Source organism: Bos indicus x Bos taurus, unplaced genomic scaffold (assembly GCF_003369695.1).
Source record: "Bos indicus x Bos taurus breed Angus x Brahman F1 hybrid unplaced genomic scaffold, Bos_hybrid_MaternalHap_v2.0 SuperScaffold_100135, whole genome shotgun sequence".
Taxonomy (NCBI): Eukaryota; Metazoa; Chordata; class Mammalia; order Artiodactyla; family Bovidae; genus Bos; species Bos indicus x Bos taurus.
This window is the reverse complement of record NW_020867067.1, coordinates 1,076,880-1,096,444: the sequence shown is the minus strand read 5'-3', so window position 1 is coordinate 1,096,444 and position 19,565 is coordinate 1,076,880. Positions and strand designations below refer to the sequence as shown.

Genomic DNA, 19,565 nt, shown 5'->3' with positions numbered 1-19,565 from the left:
ATTTTTTGACTGCATTTCCCTGTCTCCTTCCAGCCCGCACCAGCCTTTCTTTTTGAGAAGTAAGAAGGTTCCATGAAATGTGGGAACCATCTGACATCTGTGTTAACCTCCTGTGAGAGGTGTTGGCACCTGCTAGATACACTACACAGTGGGTTACTTTAAAAATATTTATGATGACAGAAATAGGGTACCTTATAAATTCAGTTCATTGTTTTTCAATTTTGCTATATTCTGTTATTTTCCCAACCTCAAAAATGATCTGAAGTATTTAATATTGAGATGTATAGTTTTGAATAGTATTATTTGATCCATTTTCCTTAAATTATAACTTTTTATATGTTTTCCACAGCTTACAGTGTGATGTGATATTCTGGAGCAAGTTAATTGTTATAAGAATATAATCATTTTACACTTAATAATAGTGTTGTATGTAAACTGTCTACATGGATTACTTTCTAATTCATAGGAACAGATAGGTCATATGACGAGATTCACTTCTGTCTTCACACTACCAACAAATATCTCCAAGAGCTTCTTAGACAGACATCGTTGCAGATTTTGGGTCTATCACAGTCATCAAGAGACACAATCTCTGTCCTTTTCAAGGACATTCTCTTGCATAAAGTAACACAGTTATCTTGAAGAAGAAATAAAACAGTAATATTACACTATCATCTAATGTGTTCATATTCTCCAGTTGTAACTTCTAGTTATTATTGTCTACTGCATCTGTTGCCCTTTTCTTCCATTCTAATACTTTCTGCCTTGATTTTATGATTACACTACAGAGGGCCTTGATATTCATATTATTCTCATAACCATCCCTGATTCATAAATAAATGCAGTATCTCAGAAAACATTATTTTATGAAAAACACTTCCCCTTAACAATTCTTATTTGTCATGAAGCAGATATGGACAACCTGAAGGAAAAGAAAACAACCAGATTAGTTATGTGATGTCATCCAACTCAGGAGTAAGTGTGAGATTATTTCTTCAAAGTTAGAGTATCAGTCTTAACAAAGACCAACCATTTGCAGCACAATCCAAATCTTACCCTTTAGAGTTTTTACACATTTCATGCTATCACTAAGTACCAGTACCATATTTAATCCTAACTCAAAATTCTGCTTTCTAGGGATTGGACTCCATCAGGAGCATAGTTCAGGATCACATTCGTGGAAGTGCTCCAGCATTTAGGATATAGCAAAAATGCTGCTCATTCACCCTTGGTGTTTTGTTATCTGAAGTTGTACTGTGTCACACTACTTATTGGCCATCAATATGTTGGTTTCTTAATTTGAAGTGTATTTCTTCTTTGTTCTTTCACTTTAAGTATAGCCTGAGTTTGCTTCTTGCTCCATAATATTTCTCCAAAATGAATATTCATTGAACTGACCCCTACCACCAAGTGTACTTTCAGATTATATTTGGTGGTTAAAGATTTGTGTTTTTTTAATCTAAAGAGTATTATTTTATGAAGATAAATTAGTATAAACATCACATATATCCATATTGTGGGAGAGATAAGATAAAATATTCTATCTTGTTTTTTGTGAGTTTTCATTCACTGGAAGACATTTATGATATTGACGAAAATGCACTTGACTGGTCCACTATTTATAGACTAAGCTTGGGAAATGTCCCAGGATTACTAATGTATAAGATGGAGTTTTCCATTGTTTAAATTTGTATTATTTTAAATGTTAAAAAGTTGTAAACTGTTAATAAGATTATATCTTTAGGGAACCATACTTTCTGTATTTTTTTTTTAAGTTTCCTTTTAGTGTACCAACTCCTATGCAAAATATACTTTGGTAAAGTTGATTCAACCATAAAAATCTGTTTAGATTTTCTGTTTAAACCACACTGGGAGAAATACCTTCAATTTTTGAGAGACTTTCTGAACTAATTCCTAGGTGAGGGTTGTTGATGGGTGGCATATGTCGGGGATGGGGAGACATTGAGATCTTTCTGTCCTGAGTTGACTCTACCAACCATCTTTCTCAGTGAACACTAATTGGAAACAGCTTTTCCCATCACATGGCTGTACATGTAAGATACATAAGAAGTCATGAGGACTTTAAAGTTCTAACATTTTAAGTTAGAACAACATTTTCAAAATGTTCTTTCTGTATCCACAGGTACAACTTAAAGAAGCCATCAGAGCTCTTCCTAGTGAAATGTATACTGAATTAGGAGAATCAGGATTGAATTTGAGCGTTGGACAGACAACTGGTGTGCCTTGCCAGGGCTATTCTCAGGAAAAATCAGATATTGATTCTTGACAAAGCCACATCCAATGTGGATCCAAGGTATGGAGCTGAGGTCCATGACACCTGGAATCCATATTGTAAATGTGAAAACATTTAGTGATGCTGAGAAATGTTTCTATGCTGTCTTTGCCCAACAGATATATCTTAATAATATTAATCACATAAAACAAAGGAAGAAACCAAGATGTATTATATGTATGTTAATGTTGTTACGAGGGATCCTAAGAGAGCTGGATTCCTAAATGCAGCTCCTGATAGTTTTAAGCAATTTCAAGGGAAGACTATTTTCCATCATTTTATGAAAAATAGTAAATTTCTAGATAGACTTTTTATACTTAGGTTTTTAGGAACAAGAATCTATGTTAAAGTATTGATTTTTAATGTTTAATTATTTAGTCTGCTTTTCCTGTCTTCACTGAAGTATATCAACTTCTCTGATTCCAGAACTGATGAGTTAATACAAAAAAAAATCCATGAGAAATTTGCCCAGTGCACTGTGCTAACCATCACACACAGGTTGAGCACCGTTATTGGCTGTGAACGGATACTGGTAAGACCCTCACCATTTCAGTTGTGTTCATTTATATTTAATTTTGCACTGATCCTTCCTTGTAAAACTTGATAGAAACCTCCAGTCATTTAATTTTCTCTTGGTTTCTCTTCTCATTCCTGAAAATAACTCAAGTAGTTAATTTACTTTCAAAATGTGCTATTAAATAATATACCTGATAACTTTATATTTTCATATAATATTTTTATATTTAAATTGTCATTTTTTAGGATGTTCAGCCATGAAAATATTCCATACCCAAGTTATAACTCCATATTTCAAGAGGGTGGAGCACAGTCACTTTCACTGTGTTACAGTTGTTTCAGTATTTTCCAATTCCCTTAATAAAAAAATTAACATCTCATTTAGATTGACAGGAGGTTGTTGGCTAAGGTTGCAGAATTTTTCAGCTCTTGCTGTCAGAAGGGAGTCCATGAGAAGAAAGGGCCTCATGAGAAAAACAGTATTTCAGCTGAAAGGGTTTCAGTTCGGGTCAGTTCAGTCGCTCAGTCATATCCAACTCTTTGTGACCCCATGAATTGCAGCACACCAGCCCTCCCTGTCCATCACCAACTCCCGGAGTTCACCCAAACTCGTGCATGGAGTCGGTGAGGCCATCCAGCCATCTCATCCTCTGTTGTCCCCTTCTCCTCCTGCCCCCAATCCCTCCCAGCATCAGGGTCTTTTCCAATGAATCAACTCTTCTTATGAGGTGGCCGAAGTATTGGAGTTTCAGCCTCAGCATCAGTCCTTCCAATGAACACCCAGGACTGGTCTCCTTTAGGATGGACTGGTTGGATCTCCTTGCAGTCCAAGGGACTCTCAAGAGTCTTCTTCAGCACCACAGTTCAAAAGCATCAATTCTTCGGTGCTTAGCTTTCTTCACCGTCCAACTCTCACATCCATACATGACCACTGGAAAAACCATAGCCTTGACTAGATGGACTTTTGTTGGCAAATTAATGTCTCTGCTTTTTAATGTGCTATCTAGGTCCCTCATAACTTTCCTTCCAAGGAGTAAGCGTCTTTTTGTCAAGACTAGCTTGACAAATAGGGTTTCTAAAATCACAATATGGGGAGAGAATGAGAAATGAGACACGAGAATTCAGAGAAAAACAAGGATCAGGGGACCAACACCGCTCCAAGGTGAAGGTGCCAAAACTGAATCCAAGCCAGCTTTATTATACTTTCAGCCATGAATGAAAGAATAAATGGGGAGTTAATCTATAACTCATGTGACCTTCAGGGCCAAAGAACAAAATGATCATTAACCATTGAGTAATTAGGAAACAGTAATCAATAAAAAATCAGTAACTAAAACTAATATTCTTATCTATAGATTTTCCACCAGACACATAAAACATGTGACTCTGAGACACCAGTTGAGAAACAGTCTGGTGTCAGTTTTCCAAACCCAGGATTATATCTTGTTTTAAGATTATGCACTGTCCCCTCTGGAGTTGTTCCAAGAGTGTCATGCCTTACAGCATCCAGTTTATCAATAATTATAAATTTATTTTGCGGCCCTTGCCAGGGCCTGCTTTTATTTTCTTCTTCCTGTCTCCTACACTTTTAATTTCATGGCTGCAATCACCATCTCCAGTGACTCTGGAGCCCAAAACAATAAAGTCTGACACTGTTGCCACTGTTTCCCCATCTATTTCCCATGAAAAGGTTTAATACAGGAAATTTGCTACATAAGAATTGGAAGCTAGAAAAATGAAAGGAAACACTGGAGTAATGATTTTAGGAAGCAGCTACCATGTCCTAGGATGGATCTCCAGACCTAAGAACTTAGAAGAGAGGCCCTACAGTTGGTGTTCAAACCTCCAAGGAAAGGCCCAGTTGCTGGTCATATGTACTGAGGAAGCACGATGGGGCTCTTTCTTCATGTGCTAATAGAAGCTCAGAGCTGGAGTCAGGTCCTCCTGGTGAGGTGATGCTGCAGGAACAGCAAATCACATAGAACATTAGCTCTGTCCCACTTTCAGTCTCCCTCTAGTGCCCACTTACTGGCACAACCTAAGAAAAGGCTAGCTTGCCAAAGAGCCTCTGAAATGTGACTTGCAGAAACTGAATCTGTGCATCGCAGGTGAGAGTTTGAAAAGAAAGGCAAATCAAGAGAGACTAAGAGACTGTAGATAAACAAACAAGTCTCTTACACAGTAGATCCTGGCACTGCACACACAATAGGCTCCAAGCTTTGGTCTCTGGATATCTGTGTAGTATCTTCCCTCCAGATTTGATTGGCTCTTTCCTCTCAGTAATTTAATATTCCTTTCTTTATCTTTTCCTTTCTCCCTCTATTCCTTATCTCTTTTCACCTTCTTTCTTTGTTGTTTCCCTCTGCTGCTCGCTGAGTTTCAGTAAATGATAGAGTGTGGCTTTATAAAATGATACAGAAGGCATGGCTCAAAGGAAAACCTTTGTCTGCATATAATCCCAAAAGAATGTGTTTGTCACTCAGTCATGTCTGACTCTTTGCTACCCCATGGACTATAGCCTGCCAGGCTCCTCTGTCCATGGGATTCTCTAAGCAAGAACACTGGAGTGGGTAGCCATTCCTTTCTGCAGGGAATCTTCCTGACTCAAGGACTGAATGCAGGTCTTCTGCATTGCAGACAGATTCTTAACTGTCTGAGCCACAAGAGAAGTCAGTACCAAAAGAATGCAAGATACATTTAGGTATTTTGATGGTCCACACAAAATAGGTAATAATCAATAATAAACAGTAACATCCCAACTTCCTTATGTCTTATGATATTGGAACTGTCTCTTTTGACTTCTTGGACAGTTTCTGGAATATGACCCCTGCCCCCACAACTTCACATACAGTGTCAGATGGATCATCAGTGGGGACACTGAGTAGATATCAGGCAATGTCTGTAGCCTCACTCACCGAGCTGGGCATACAGAGAAGTGAGCTCCAAGGAGTCCAACGACAGGAGTGGAATATCCCCAACCAAAGCTATGCTCTAGGCTCTAACAGTGTAGCCAGTTGTCTGGACTAGAGCAGCTCAGTAGGAAGCCGACTCCACCTGCAAACTTTGATGAGGGACCGGGTTAAATTCCAAGACTACAGGACAGTAGCTCAAATTCCAGAAATGATTTTTAGCACCTGGTATTCTTAGATCCTCATTTTGTGTTCTTGAATGCTAATTGGAAAAGTAGCCTACGCTTTCCTTGTTGCTTTGTTGTTCTTACCTCTTAGCACTGTATATTTTGAAGACTATCCCCCAAAGCATCTTTATTCCATAATAAATAAATGATGCTATAAAATTTACCTGTTTCAAGCCCTTTGTCAGGCTTTAGAGGCAGCAGCAGAAGATGGCTTGATCTCCAGCTCAGTTAGGGGTCTGTTCAAATAAATACTTTGTTCCTAGATGTAACCTGCAGCTTTATTTTTGGTTTGGTATTCCAGCATTAATAGTAGCAGATTATTTTTATTATCTAATTCTTAGAAATACTGTGACCTTGAAATGTGTGATTGGTTAAGGAAACAGTGAGGAAGGACAGAGCTTTGAAAGCCTCTCCGCTGGTCAGTTCTCAGTCTTATCCCTCAACACCTGATTCAGAGATGTGAATGCCTGTATCTGCTGAACCAATCAGCTTTGTTGCTATTATCAAAGTATGTTAAATTTATTTAATGCTTTACTTACTTGTGTGTGTTACTTGCTTGCTCAGTCATGTCTGACTCTTTGCTACCCCATGAACTCTAGCTTGCCAGGCTCCTCTGTCCATAGGATTTTCCAGGCAAGAATACTGAATGGGTTGCCATTTCCTACTCCATGGGATCTTTCCAACCTGGAGACTGAACCAGGGTCTCCTGCACTGCAGGCAGATTCTTTACCATCTGAGCCACCAGGGAAACCTATCTCCTAGTAAATATCTGCAACCTCATATTTTTCTCAATTGATAAGTGTACAAATCTTTAATGTGCTTTAACAAAACAATTTAAAGCATGCCCCTCCCCACCTTTCTAGTTTTATCCCACTCTGCTCCCCCTCCTTCTTTTACAGCTAAAACCACATTGATGGTCTTCAATTCTCCAAATGCAGTATTCCCTCTCTTTCGCAGTTGTGCCCTCTTTTAACTGCTGATGGGTGAGACTAAGGTGCCTGCAGTGGAAATGGGCAGATGGTTGGATTTGGGGGAGATAAGGAAGAAAAGCCAAGTGATGAATTGAATGTGGGACTCAGGGGAGAGAGAGCAGTTGATGCTGGTGTCTGGTTGAGGAGACTCAGCATCTGGGTGAATGGGGAAGGCAGAGATAGAAGAGAAATGTGTGGGTTCTCTTTGGAGCCTGTCACCTTTGCAATGACTGGACTTGTTTTCTGTGATGACCTTGTCCTTCACTCTGGAGCTGCCCTTCCCACTCCAGTATTGGGAGACCTTCAGTTTAGGGATCCCTGATTGAGGTCATCAGTGATGCCATGGAAGGTCCCACCAAGAGATGTAAACTTGGCCACTTGTTTTCATCTTGGTCCGAAATGGTTGTGGTTGCTGACGCCTCTTGTAGGAATGGCAGGATTAGACATTAGGGCTAAGAGACATCCATTCCCCAGCTTCAGAGCTGGGCATTGTCCTCTGTGTTCCATCCACCCCAGGTGTAAACCTTATATTTTGTTCTAGAGCTTGTGATTACTGGTTGCTTTTCAATTCAGCAAATCATCACAAATAGAAAATAATGGTTTTTTTTTTTTTCAAACCTTTGATTTTTGAATCAGTTTCTTTATTGCTTGCTTTAGAAGCTTTAGAAATATGGGCGTACCTTGTTTTATTGAAGGTTTTTTTGTTTGTTTGTTTTTTTACAAATTAAAAGTTTGTCAGCAAGTCGAGAAAGTCTATAGGTACCGTTTTTCCAACAGCATTTGTTCCGTGTCTGTGTCACTTTTTGGTAATTCTCACAATATATCAAACTTTTTCACTATCATTACATTTGTTGTGATCTGTGGTCAATGATCTTTAGTGTTACTTGTTGAAGTCTACAATTAGTGTACTAGTGTACTACTAGTGATGGCTAGTGTACTTTTAGCAATAAATTATTACTATTATTTTAATTAATTTTTAATTGAAAGATAATTGCTTTATATAATTTTGTTGTTTTCTGTCATTAATCAACAAGAATCACCCATAGGTACACCCATGAGCAATAAATTGTTTTTTAAATTAAGGTCTGTAGATTGTTCCTCAGGCATAATGCTACTGCACACTTGCTAGGCTACAGTGTGGTCTAAACATAACTTTTATACACCCTGGGAAACCAGAAATTTTGTATAACTGATTTTATTGTGATATTCAGTATATTCTGGTGTTTTGGAACTGAATCACTGATATCTTCAAGGGATCTCCATACCTCTTTCCTTTCTGGAAAGCAGGTGACTGTTCTAAAAGCTTTAATGTGGACATGAGATGAGTCAACAGGCTGCAAAGCCTAATGCTCCAGAGGGCAAGCAACTAGCCTGAGGGAGGGGCTGTGGAAGTGACAGATATTGGTAAAGGGTATAACTGACAGGGTTGTCACCTTAAAGTCCTGTGGTTATAGGTGCTGAAGGTGTTGTTGTTTAGTTGCTAAGTTGTGTCTGACTTTTGTGTCATCCCATGGACTATAACCTGCCAGGCTTCTCTGGCCATGAGGATTCTCCAGGCAAGAATACTGGAGTGGGTTGCCATTTCTTGTAACAAGTCATTTTGTTGCACTGGTGAATATATTTGCACAAAGACAGAGGGTATGCTTTTGTTTTGTTGTTGTTCAATTGTTCAGTAATGTCCAACTCCTGGAGACCCCGTGTACTGCAGTACACTAGGCTTCCCTGTCCTTCATCATTTCCTAGAGGTTGCTCAAACTCATGTCCATTGAGTCAGTGATGCCATCCAACCATCTCATCCTGTGTCATCCCCTGCTCCTCCTTCCCTCAATCAGGGTCGTTTCTAATAAGTTGACTCTCCACATCAGGTGGCCAAAGTTTTGTAGCTTCAGCATCAGTCCTTCCAATGTATTCAGGGTTGATTTCCTTTAGAATTGACTGCTTTGATCTCCTTGCAGTCCAAGGGACTTTTAAGAGTGTTCTCTAACACTGCATTTCCAAAGCATCAGTTCTTCAGAACTCAACTTTCCTTATAGTCTAACTCTCACATCCATTCATGAATACTGGATAAACCATACCTTTAACTATACAGATCTTTGTTGGCAAAGTAATGTCTGCTTTTTAATACTTTAGGTTTGTCACAGCTTTCTTCCAAAGAGTAAGTGTCTTTTAAATTTAAGGCTGCAGTCAACTTCTGCAGTGATTTTGGACCCCCCCAAAATAAAATCGGCCATTGTTTCCATCGTTTCCCCATCTATTTGCCATGAAGTGATGGGACTGGATGCCATGATCTTAGTTTTTGAATGCTGAGTTTTAAGCCAGCTATTTCACTCTCCTCTTTTGCCTTCATCAAGAGACTCTTTAGTTCCTCTTTGCTTTCTGCCATAAGCATGGCATTATCTGAATATCTGAAGTTTTTGGTATTTCTCCCAGCAATATTGATCCCAGCTTGTGCTTCATCCAGCCCAGCATTTCACATGATGTACTTCGCATAGAAGTTAAATCAGCAAGGTGACAATATACGGCTTTGACATAAACCTTTCCCAATTTTGAACCAGTCTGTTGTTCCATATCCAGTTCTAACTATTGCTTCTTGTCCTGCATATGGATTTCTGAGGAGGCAGTTAAGGTGGCCTGGTATTTCCATCTCTTGAAGAATTTTCCAGTTAGTTGTGATCCACATGGTCAAAGGCTTTAGGATAGTCAATGAAAGCAGAAGGTGATATTTTTCTGAAATTCTCTTGCGTTTTCTATGATCCAACAGAAGTTGGCAATTTGATCTATGGTTCTTCTGCCTTTTCTAAATCCAGCTTGTACATCAGGAAGTTCTTGGTTCACCTGCTATTGAAGGCTAGCCTGAAGGACTTTGAGTATTACTTTGCTAAAGTGTGAAATATGTGCATTGTGTGGTAGTTTGAACATTCTTTGCCATTGGAATGAAAACTGACCTTTTCCAGTCCTGTGGCCACTACTGAGTTTTCTAAATTTCCTGGCATATTGAGTGCAGCACTTTCACTGCATCATTTTTTAGGATTTGAACTAGCTCAGCTGGAATCTATCATCTCCACAAGCTTTGTTCCTAATGATGCTTCTTAAAGCCCACTTGACTTTGCACTTCAGGATGTCTGGCTCTAGGTGGGTGATCACACCATCATGGTTATCTGAGTTCTTCTGTGTATTCTTGCCACCTATTCTTAACATCTTCTGCTTCTGTTAGGTCCATACCATTTTTGCCCTTTATTGTGTCCATCTTTGCATGAAATGTTCCCTTGGTATCTCTAATTTTCTTAAGAGAACTCTAGTCTTTCCCATTTTATTGTCTTACTGTATTTTTTTGAATTGATCACCAAGGAAAGCTTTCTTATCTCTATATGCTATTTTTTTTTTCTTTTTAAAAAATTTATTTGATTGAAATATAATTGATTTACAGTGTTTTGCTAGTTTCTGGCGTACAGCAAAGCAATTCAGTTACACATATATATATAATACATAATAGTTTGCATTTGCATCCCAAACTCCCAATCCATCCCTCTCCCACACTCCACCTGGGCAACAAGAAGTCTGTTCTCTACGAGTCTGTATCTGTTTTATAGGTAAGCTCATTTGTATTCATATTTTATATTCCATGTGTAATGATGTAATATCAGATCAGATCAGTTGCTATTTTTTGGAACTCTGCATTCAGATGGGTATATCTTTCCTTTTCTTCTTTGCCTTTCACTTACCTTTGTATCTCAGCTGTTTGAAATGGTTTGGTTTACTCTGAGTAAACTAAGCAAAAGACCTGCTGGGAAAAAACTGACTCAGTTAATAACTTTGTTTTTGTTTTGACAGTCCAAAGGGATTTACCCAGCTTTGGTTCATTAAGTACCATAAATGTTTCAGAATGCTATTTTATAAACATGTTCTCTCAATTTTAATTTTCAGGTAAATTCAGTTCAGTCGCTCAGTCGTGACTGACTCTACACGACCCCATGAATCCCAGCACGTCAGGCCTCCTTGTCCATCACCAATTCCCAGAGTTCACTCAAACTCATGTCCATCGAATCGGTGATGCCATCCAGCCATCTCATCCTCTGTCATATACTTCTCCTCCTGTCCCCAATCTCTCCCAGCATCAGAGTCTTTTCCAATGAGTTAACTCTTCGCATGAGGTGGCCAAAGTATTGGAATTTTAGCTTTAGCATCAGTCCTTCCAATGAACACCCAGGACTGATCTCCTTTAGGATAGCCTGGTTGGATCTCCTTGCAGTCCAAGGGACAATCAAGAGTCTTCTCCAACACCACAGTTCAAAAGCCTCAATTCTTCAGCATTCAGCTTTCTTCACAGTCGAAATCTCACATCCGTACATGACCACTGGAAAATCCATAGCCTTGACTAGATGGACCTTTGTTGGCAAAGTAATGTCTCTGCTTTTGAATATGTTATCTAGGTTGGTCATAACTTTCTTTCCAAGGAGTATCAGATCAGATCAGTTGCTCAGTTGTGTCTGACTCTTTGCAAGTCCATGAATCGCAGCACTCCAGGCCTCCCTGTCCATCACCAGCTCCTGGAGTTCACTAAGACTCATGCCCATCGAGCCGGTGATGCCATCCAGCCATCTCATCCTCTGTCGTCCCCTTCTCCTCCTGCCCCCAATCCCTCCCAGCATCAGAGTCTTTTCCAAAGAGTCAACTCTTCACATGAGGTGGCCAAAGTACTGGAGTTTCAGCTTTAGCATCATTCCTTCCAAAGAAATCCCAGGGTTGATCCCCTTCAGAATGGACTGGCTGGATCTCCTTGCAGTCCAAGGGATTCTCAAGTGTCTTCTCCAACACCACAGTTCAAAAGCATCAATTCTTCGGTGCTCAGCCTTCTTCACAGTCCAACTCTCACATCCATACATGACCACTGGAAAAACCATAGTCTTGACTAGATGGACCTTTGTTGGCAAAGTAATATCTCTACTTTTGAATATGCTATTTAGGTTGGTCATAACTTTCCTTCCAAAGAGTAAGTGTCGTTTAATTTGATGGCTGCAGTCACCATCTGCAGTGATTTTGGAGCCCAGAAAAATAAAGACTGACACTGTTTCCACTGTTTCCCCATCTATTTCCCATGAAGCGATGGGACCAGATGCCATGATCTTCATTTTCTGAATGTTGAGTTTTAAGCCAACTTTTTCACTCTCCTCTGTCAGTTTCATCAAGAGGCTTTTTAGTTCCTCTTCACTTTCTGCCATAAGGGTGGTGTCATCTGCATATCTGAGGTTATTGATATTTCTCCAGGCAATCTTGATTCAAGCTTGTTCTTCTCTCAGCCCATCGTTTCTCATTATGTACTCTGCATATAAGTTAAATAAGCAGGGTGACAATATACAGCCTTGACATATTCATTTTCCTATTTGTAACCAGTCTGTTGTTCCATTTCCAGTTCTAACTGTTGCTTCCTGACCTGCATACAGATTTCTCAGGACGCAGGTAAGGTCATCTGGTATTCCCATCTCTTTCAGAATTTTCCACAGTTTATTGTGATCCACACAGTCAAAGGCTTTGGCATAGTCAATAAAGCAGAAATAGATGTTTTTCTGGAACTCTCTTGCTTTTTCAATGATCCATCATATGTTAACAATTTGATCTCTGATTCCTCTGCCTTTTCTAAAACCAGCTTGGACGTAAAGAAGTTCACAATTCACGTATTGCTGAAGACTGGCTTGGAGAATTTTGAGCATTATTTTATTAGCGTGTGAGATGAGTGCAATTGTGCAGTAGTTTGAGCATTCTTTGGCATTACCTTTCTTTGGGATTGGAATGAAAACTGATCTTTTCCAGCCCTGTGGCCACTGATGGGTTTTCCAAATTTGCTGTCATATTGACTGCAGCACTTTCACAGTATCATCTTTCAGGATTTGAAATAGCTCAACTGGAATTCCATCACCTCCACTAGCCTGGTTCGTAGTAATGCTTTCTAAGGCCCACGTGACTTCACATTCCAGGATGTCTGGCTCTAGGTGAGTGATCACACCATTGTGATTATCTTGGTCATGAAGATTTTTTTGTACAGTTCTTCTGTGTATTCTTGCCACCTCTTCTTAATATCTTCTGCTTCTGTTAGGTCCCTACCATTTCTGTCCTTTATTGAGCCCGTCTTTGCATGAAACCTTCCCTTGGTATCTCTAATTTTCTTGAAGAGATCTCTAGTCTTTCCCATTCTGTTGTTTTCCTCTATTTCTTTGCATTGATCGCTGAGGAAGGCATTCTTATCTCTCCTTGGTTTTCTTTTGAATTCTGCATTCAGATGCTTATATGATTCCTTTTCTCCTTTGCTTTTCACGTATCTTCTTTTCACAACTATTTGTAAGGCCTCCACAGACAGCCATTTTGCATTTCTTTTCCATGGGTATGGTCTTGATCCCTGTCTCCTATACAGTGTCACAAACCTCCGTCCCTAGTTCATCAGGCAGTCTGTCTATCAGATCTAGCCCCTTAAATCTTTTTCTCACTTCCAGTATATAATCACAAGGGATTTGATTTAGGTCATACCTGAATGGTCTATTGGTTTTCCCTACTTTTTTCAATTTAAGTCTGAGTTTGGCAAGAAGGAGTTCATGATCTGAGTCACAGTCAGCTCCCAGTCTTGTTTTTGCTGACTGTATAGAGCTTCTCCATTTTGGCTGCAAATAATATAATCAATCTGATTTCTGTGTCAACCATCTGGTAATGTCAATATGTAGAGTCTTCTCTTGTGTTGTTGGAAGACGGTTTTTGCTATGACCAGTGCATTCTCTTGGCAAAACTCTACTGGCCTTTGCCCTGGTTCATTCTGTTCTCCAAGGCCAAATTTGCCTGTTACTCCAGGTGTTTCTTGACTTCCTACTTTTGCATTCCAGTCCCCTATAATGAAAAGGACATCTTTTTTGGCTGTTAGCTCTACAAGATCTTGTAGGTCTTCATTCAGTTCAGTTCAGTTCAGTTAAGTCACTCAATCATGTTTGACTCTTTGTGACCCCATGAATCGCAGCACACCAGGCCTCCCTGTCCATCACCAACTCCTGAAGTTCACCCAGACTCACGTCCATCGAGTCAGTGATGCCATTCAGCTGTCTCATCCTCTATTGTCCCCTTCTTCTCCTGCCCCCAATCCTTCCCAGCATCAGAGTCTTTTCCAAGGAGTCAACTCTTTGCATGAGGTGGCCAAAGTACTAGAGTTTCAGCTTCAGCATCATTCCCTACAAAGAAATCCCAGGGCTGATCTCCTTCAGAATGGACTGGTTGGATCTCCTTGCAGTCCAAGAGACTCTCAAGAGTCTTCTCCAACACCACAGTTCAAAAGCATCAATTCTTCGGCACTCAGCCTTCTTCACAGTCCAACTCTCACATCCATACATGACCACAGGAAAAACCATAGCCTTGACTAGACGGACCTTTTTTGGCAAAGTAATGTCTCTGCTTTTGAATATGCTATCTAGGTTGGTCATAACTTTCCTTCCAAAGAGTAAGTGTCTTTTAATTTCATGGCTGCAGTCACCATCTGCAGTGATTTTGGAGCCCCCAAAAAATAAAGTCTGACACTGTTTCCCCATCTATTTCTCATGAAGTGATGGGACCGGATGCCATGATCTTCGTTTTCTTAATGTTGAGCTTTAAGCCAACTTTTTCACTCTCCACTTTCACTTTCTTCAAAAGGCTTTTGAGTTCCTCTTCACTTTCTGCCATAAGGGTGGTGTCATCTGCATATCTGAGGTTATTGATATTTCTCCTGGCAATCTTGATTCCAGCTTGTGTTTCTTCCAGTCCAGCATTTCTCATTATGTACTCTGCATAGAAGTTAAATAAGCAGGGTGATAATATATAGCCTTGACATACTCCTTTTCCTATTTGTAACCAGTCTGTTGTTCCATGTCCAGTTCTAACTGTTGTTTCCTGACCTGCATTAGGTCTTCATAGAACCTTTCAACTTCAGCTTGTTCAGCATTACTGGTCGGGGCATAGCCTTGGATTATTGTGATATTGAATTATTTGCCTTGGAAATGAACAGAGATCATTCTGTTGTTTTTGAGATTGCATCCAAGTACTGCATTTCAGACTGTTTTGTTGACCATGATGTCTACTTCATTTCTTCTAAGGGATTCCTTCCCACAGTAGTAGATATAATGGTCATCTGAGTTAAATTCACCCATTCCACTACATCTTAGTTCACTGATTGATAGGATGTCCATGTTCACTCTTGCCATCTCCTGTTTCACCAATTCCAATTTGCCTTGAGTCATGGACCTAACATTCCAGGTTCCTATGCAATATTGCTCTTTACAGCATAGGACCTTGTTTCTATCACCAGTCACATCCACAACTGAGTATTGTTTTCACTTTGGCTCCATCCCTTCATTCTTTCTGGAGTTATTTCTCCACTGATCTCCAGTAGCATATTGGACACCTACCGACCTGAGGAGTTCCTGTTTCAGTCGCCTATCATTTTGCCTTTTCATGGGGTTCTCAAGGCAAGAATACTGAAGTGATTTGCCATTCCCTTCTCCAGTGGACCACATTCTGTCAGACCTCTCCATCATGGCCCGCCTGTCTTGGGTGGCCCCACAAGGCATGGCTTCATTTCGTTGAGTTAGACAAGGCTGTGGTCCATGTGATCATATTGACTAGATTTCTGTGATTATGGTTTCAATGTGTCTGCTCTCTGATGCCCTCTTGCAACACCTACTTTCTTACCTTGGACGTGGGGTATCTCCTCATGGATGCTCCAGCAAAGTGCAGCCACTGCTCCTTACATTGGACGAGGGGCATCTCCTCACTGCTGCCCTTCCTGTCCTTGAACATGGAGTAGCTCCTCTCAGCCCTCCCGCACCTGTGCAGCTGCCACATCATTAAACACAATTGAGTCATAAGAACAGCTAATTTAATCTTCCTTATTGCCTCCAAAAAAGTGGAGCAAGACAGATAAATTAGAAATCCTCTTTCTCCTAATACTCACCACTTTTTCTGCCTTAAAAGGTGGGTTCTTCTGTAGTTTTTAGGATTCACTGGGTGGTTGTGACCTGTTTTCTCTTCACCCAAGAACACAGTTGTCTCCTCCCATCTCTGCACACTCTAGTCTTCATATCACCTGCATTCTCCCTATAAGAATGAGCATAGGAGGCGTATGAAAATCTGCACTTGCTGTAACAGTGTTGAGAGGGTAACAGGCAGGAAGGCCAGGGGTCTCCAAATGGAGGAAATAGCCTGCAAGTGTCAGACATTTTTATCTCTCTTAAGCGGCAGGAGGAAACAAACTAGCAATATTTTTTCCTTCTCTATACAAATTTAAAGGGAGGTTTCTCTTAAAATATTGTGTTGCCATAATGACACCCGGCTTCCCCTGAAGTTACCTATTCTTGAGTCTAGAGATAACCAATGCCTTTTTCTTATGGAAATGTTTGTCTTAAGCTATGCTAATGTACTATGCCTTTACCCCAAACTCTGTCTCCAAGTCGGTTCCGCCTCTCGGCCCAGAACCTACTTGACAAACCAGTATGGATATTGTTCCCCTAATCTATGTAAATGAAACTATTTGTATGGTGGTCTGCCCTTCTTCAAGATTCAAGTTAATCATTTTATGGCCCAGGATAAACCATTTATCCCAAAATGCATCTTATGGGTGAGGGGCCTGGTGCCATTCTGAATTTTAAGATATTCCTTTCTTTCATTAACAGACTGCTAGTGACTATATAACATCCAGCTAAAGACTAGCAGGGGGGTACTCTTTCTGCCCCCTTCTGATGCCTATGTCAGAAGCTTTCTCTATCTCCTTTATACCTCAATAAAACTTATTACACAAAAGCTCTGAGCTATCAAGCCTCGTCTCTGGCCCCGGATTGAATTCTTCTCCTCCGGGGGCCAAGAATCCTGGTGTATTCGCGTGATTCAACAACAACCTTTCAGTGTCGTTGTCTGTGTTCAACATTTTCACTGTCTTTAATTATTCTTTGGAAATGGATGATGAAGGACCAAATCCAGGAATAGTTATCTCGAATTCTACCTCTTCTATTTGTAAACAATCTTATGCATATTCTTTACCTCTTTTCCTCAGCTAAAACCTCTGCTAAGTATTTTTCCCAGAGAAATCAAACCCAGAAACTATGGTAATATACCCACCTGAAAAACACAAAAACAACTAAAACCTAACTAGAGTTTTACTTAAATTCTGATTTTTACCTTCATGGATTTTTTTTTTTTTTTTTTTTGCATAAGCCTACATGGATACAGTTAGAACATTTCAAAAGAGAAATCTCCTTCAAAAACATGCCAAGAGCTTTCATTCAAGTTTTTAGAGGAAAGATAACTAATATGGAAGTAGAGAGCACAATAAGGGAGAAGAAACACTTTATGAAGAAGGTGCTTACATGCATATGAAGGGGGTGCTTACATGCAAAAGCAGCAGATTTGGGAGAGCAATTGACCATGACCCAGCATTCATCATTCCATGGGTATGAAGAATAATTTATTATTTCAAGACCTAAGAAAAAATGTTGAATATCCAGTCCCTAAGAAAATCACAGGAACCCTTTTTATTAGGGACCCAACTTCTCCAACAAGTTGAACAGTTCTATGAAGACCTACTTCTAGAACTAACAGCCAAAAAAGATGTCCTTTTCATTATAGGGGACTGGAATGCAAAAGTAGGAAGTCAAGAAACACCTGGAGTAACAGGCAAATTTGGCCTTGGAGAACAGAATGAACCAGGGCAAAGGCTAATAGAGTTCTGCCAAGAGAACGCACTGGTCATAGCAAACACCCTCTTCCAACAACACAAGATGAGACTCTACACATGGACATCACCAGATGGTTGACACCAAAATCAGACTGATTATATTCTTTGCAGCCAAAGATGGAGAAGCTCTATACAGTCAGCAAAATCAGGACTGGGAGCTGACTGTGGCTCAGATCAGGAACTCCTTATTGCCAAATTCAGACTGAAATTGAAGAATGTGGAGAAAACCACTAGACCATTCAGGTATGACCTAAATCAAATCCCTTATGACTATACAGTGGAAGTGAGAAATAGATTTAAGGGACTAGATCTGATAGAGTGGCTGATGAACTATGGACGGAGGTTTGTGACATTGTACAGGAGACAGGGATCAAGACCATCCCTAAGAAAAAGAAATTCGAAAAAGCAAAATGGCTGTCTGAGGAGGCCTTATAAATATCTGTAAAAAGAAGGGAAGTGATAAGAAAAGGGGAAAAGGAAAGATATACCCATTTGAATGCAGAGTTCCAAAGAATAGCAAAGAGAGATACGAAAGCTTTTCTCAGTGATCAATGCAAAGAAATAGAGGAAAACAATAGAATGGGAAAGACTAGAGATCTCTTCAAGAAAATTAGAGATACCAACGGAACATTTTATGCAAAGATGGGCTTGATAAAGGACAGAAATGGTAGAGACCTAACGGAAGCAGAAGATTTTAAGAAGAGGTGGCAAGTCAAGTGGGCCTTAAACACACAGAAGAATAGTACAAAAAAGATCTTCACGACCCAGATAATCACGATGGTGTGATCACTCACCTAGAGCCAGACACCTGGAATGTGAAGGGAAGCATCACTACAAATAAAGCTAGTGGAGATGCTGGAATTCCAGTTGAGCTGCTTCAAATCCTGGAAGATGATGCTGTAAAAGTGCTGCACTCAATATTCCGGCAATTTGGAAAACTCAGCAGTGGCCACAGGACTGGAAAAGGTCAGTTTTCATTCCAATCCCAAAGAAAGGCAATGCCAAAAATGCTCAAACTACCATACAATTGCACTCATCTCACACACTAGTAAAGTAATGCTTAAAATTCTCCAAGCCAGGCTTCAGCAATACATGAACCGTGAACTTCTAGATGTTTAAGCTGGTTTTAGAAATGGCAGAAGAACCAGAGATCACATTGCCAACATTTGCTGGATCATCAAAAAAGCAAGAGTTCCAGAAAAATGTCTAATTCTGCTTTACTGACTATGCCAAAGCCCTTGACTGTGTGGATCACAATAAACTGTGGAAAATTCTGAAAGAGATGGGAATACCAGACCACCTGACCTGCCTCTTGAGAAATCTGTATGCAGTTCAGGAAGCAACAGTTAGAACTGGACATGGAACAACAGACTGGTTACAAATAGGAAAATGAGTATGTCAAGGCTGTATATTGTCACCCTGCATATTTAACTTATATGCAGAGCACATCATGAGAAACACTGGGCTGGAAGGAGCACAAGCTGGAATCAAGATTGCCAGGAGAAATATCAATAACCTCAGATATGCAGATGACACCACCCTTATGGCAGAAAGTGAAGAGGAACTAAAGAGCCTTTTGATGAAAGTGAAAGAGGAGAGTGAAAAAGTTGGCTTAAAGCTCAACATTCAGAAAACTAAGATCATGGCATCTGTTCCCATCACTTCATAGCAAATAGTTGGGGAAACAGTGTCTGACTTTGTTTTTCTGGGCTCCAAAATCACTGCAGATGGTGACTGCAGCCATGAAATTAAAAGATGCTTACTTCTTAAAGTAAAGTTATGACCAACCCAGATAGCATATTCAAAAGCAGAGACATTACTTTGTCAACAAAGGTTCATCTAGTCAAGGCTATGGTTTTTCCAGTGGTCATGTATGGATGTGAGAATTGGGCTATAAAGAAAGCTGAGCACCAA

At 40.0% G+C, this 19,565-nt stretch overlaps 1 pseudogene; it reads left to right on the top strand.

Annotated features, from left to right (window-relative positions):
• Positions 1-19,565, top strand: part of LOC113888437 — a 129,924-nt pseudogene that overhangs the window by 97,452 nt on the left and 12,907 nt on the right.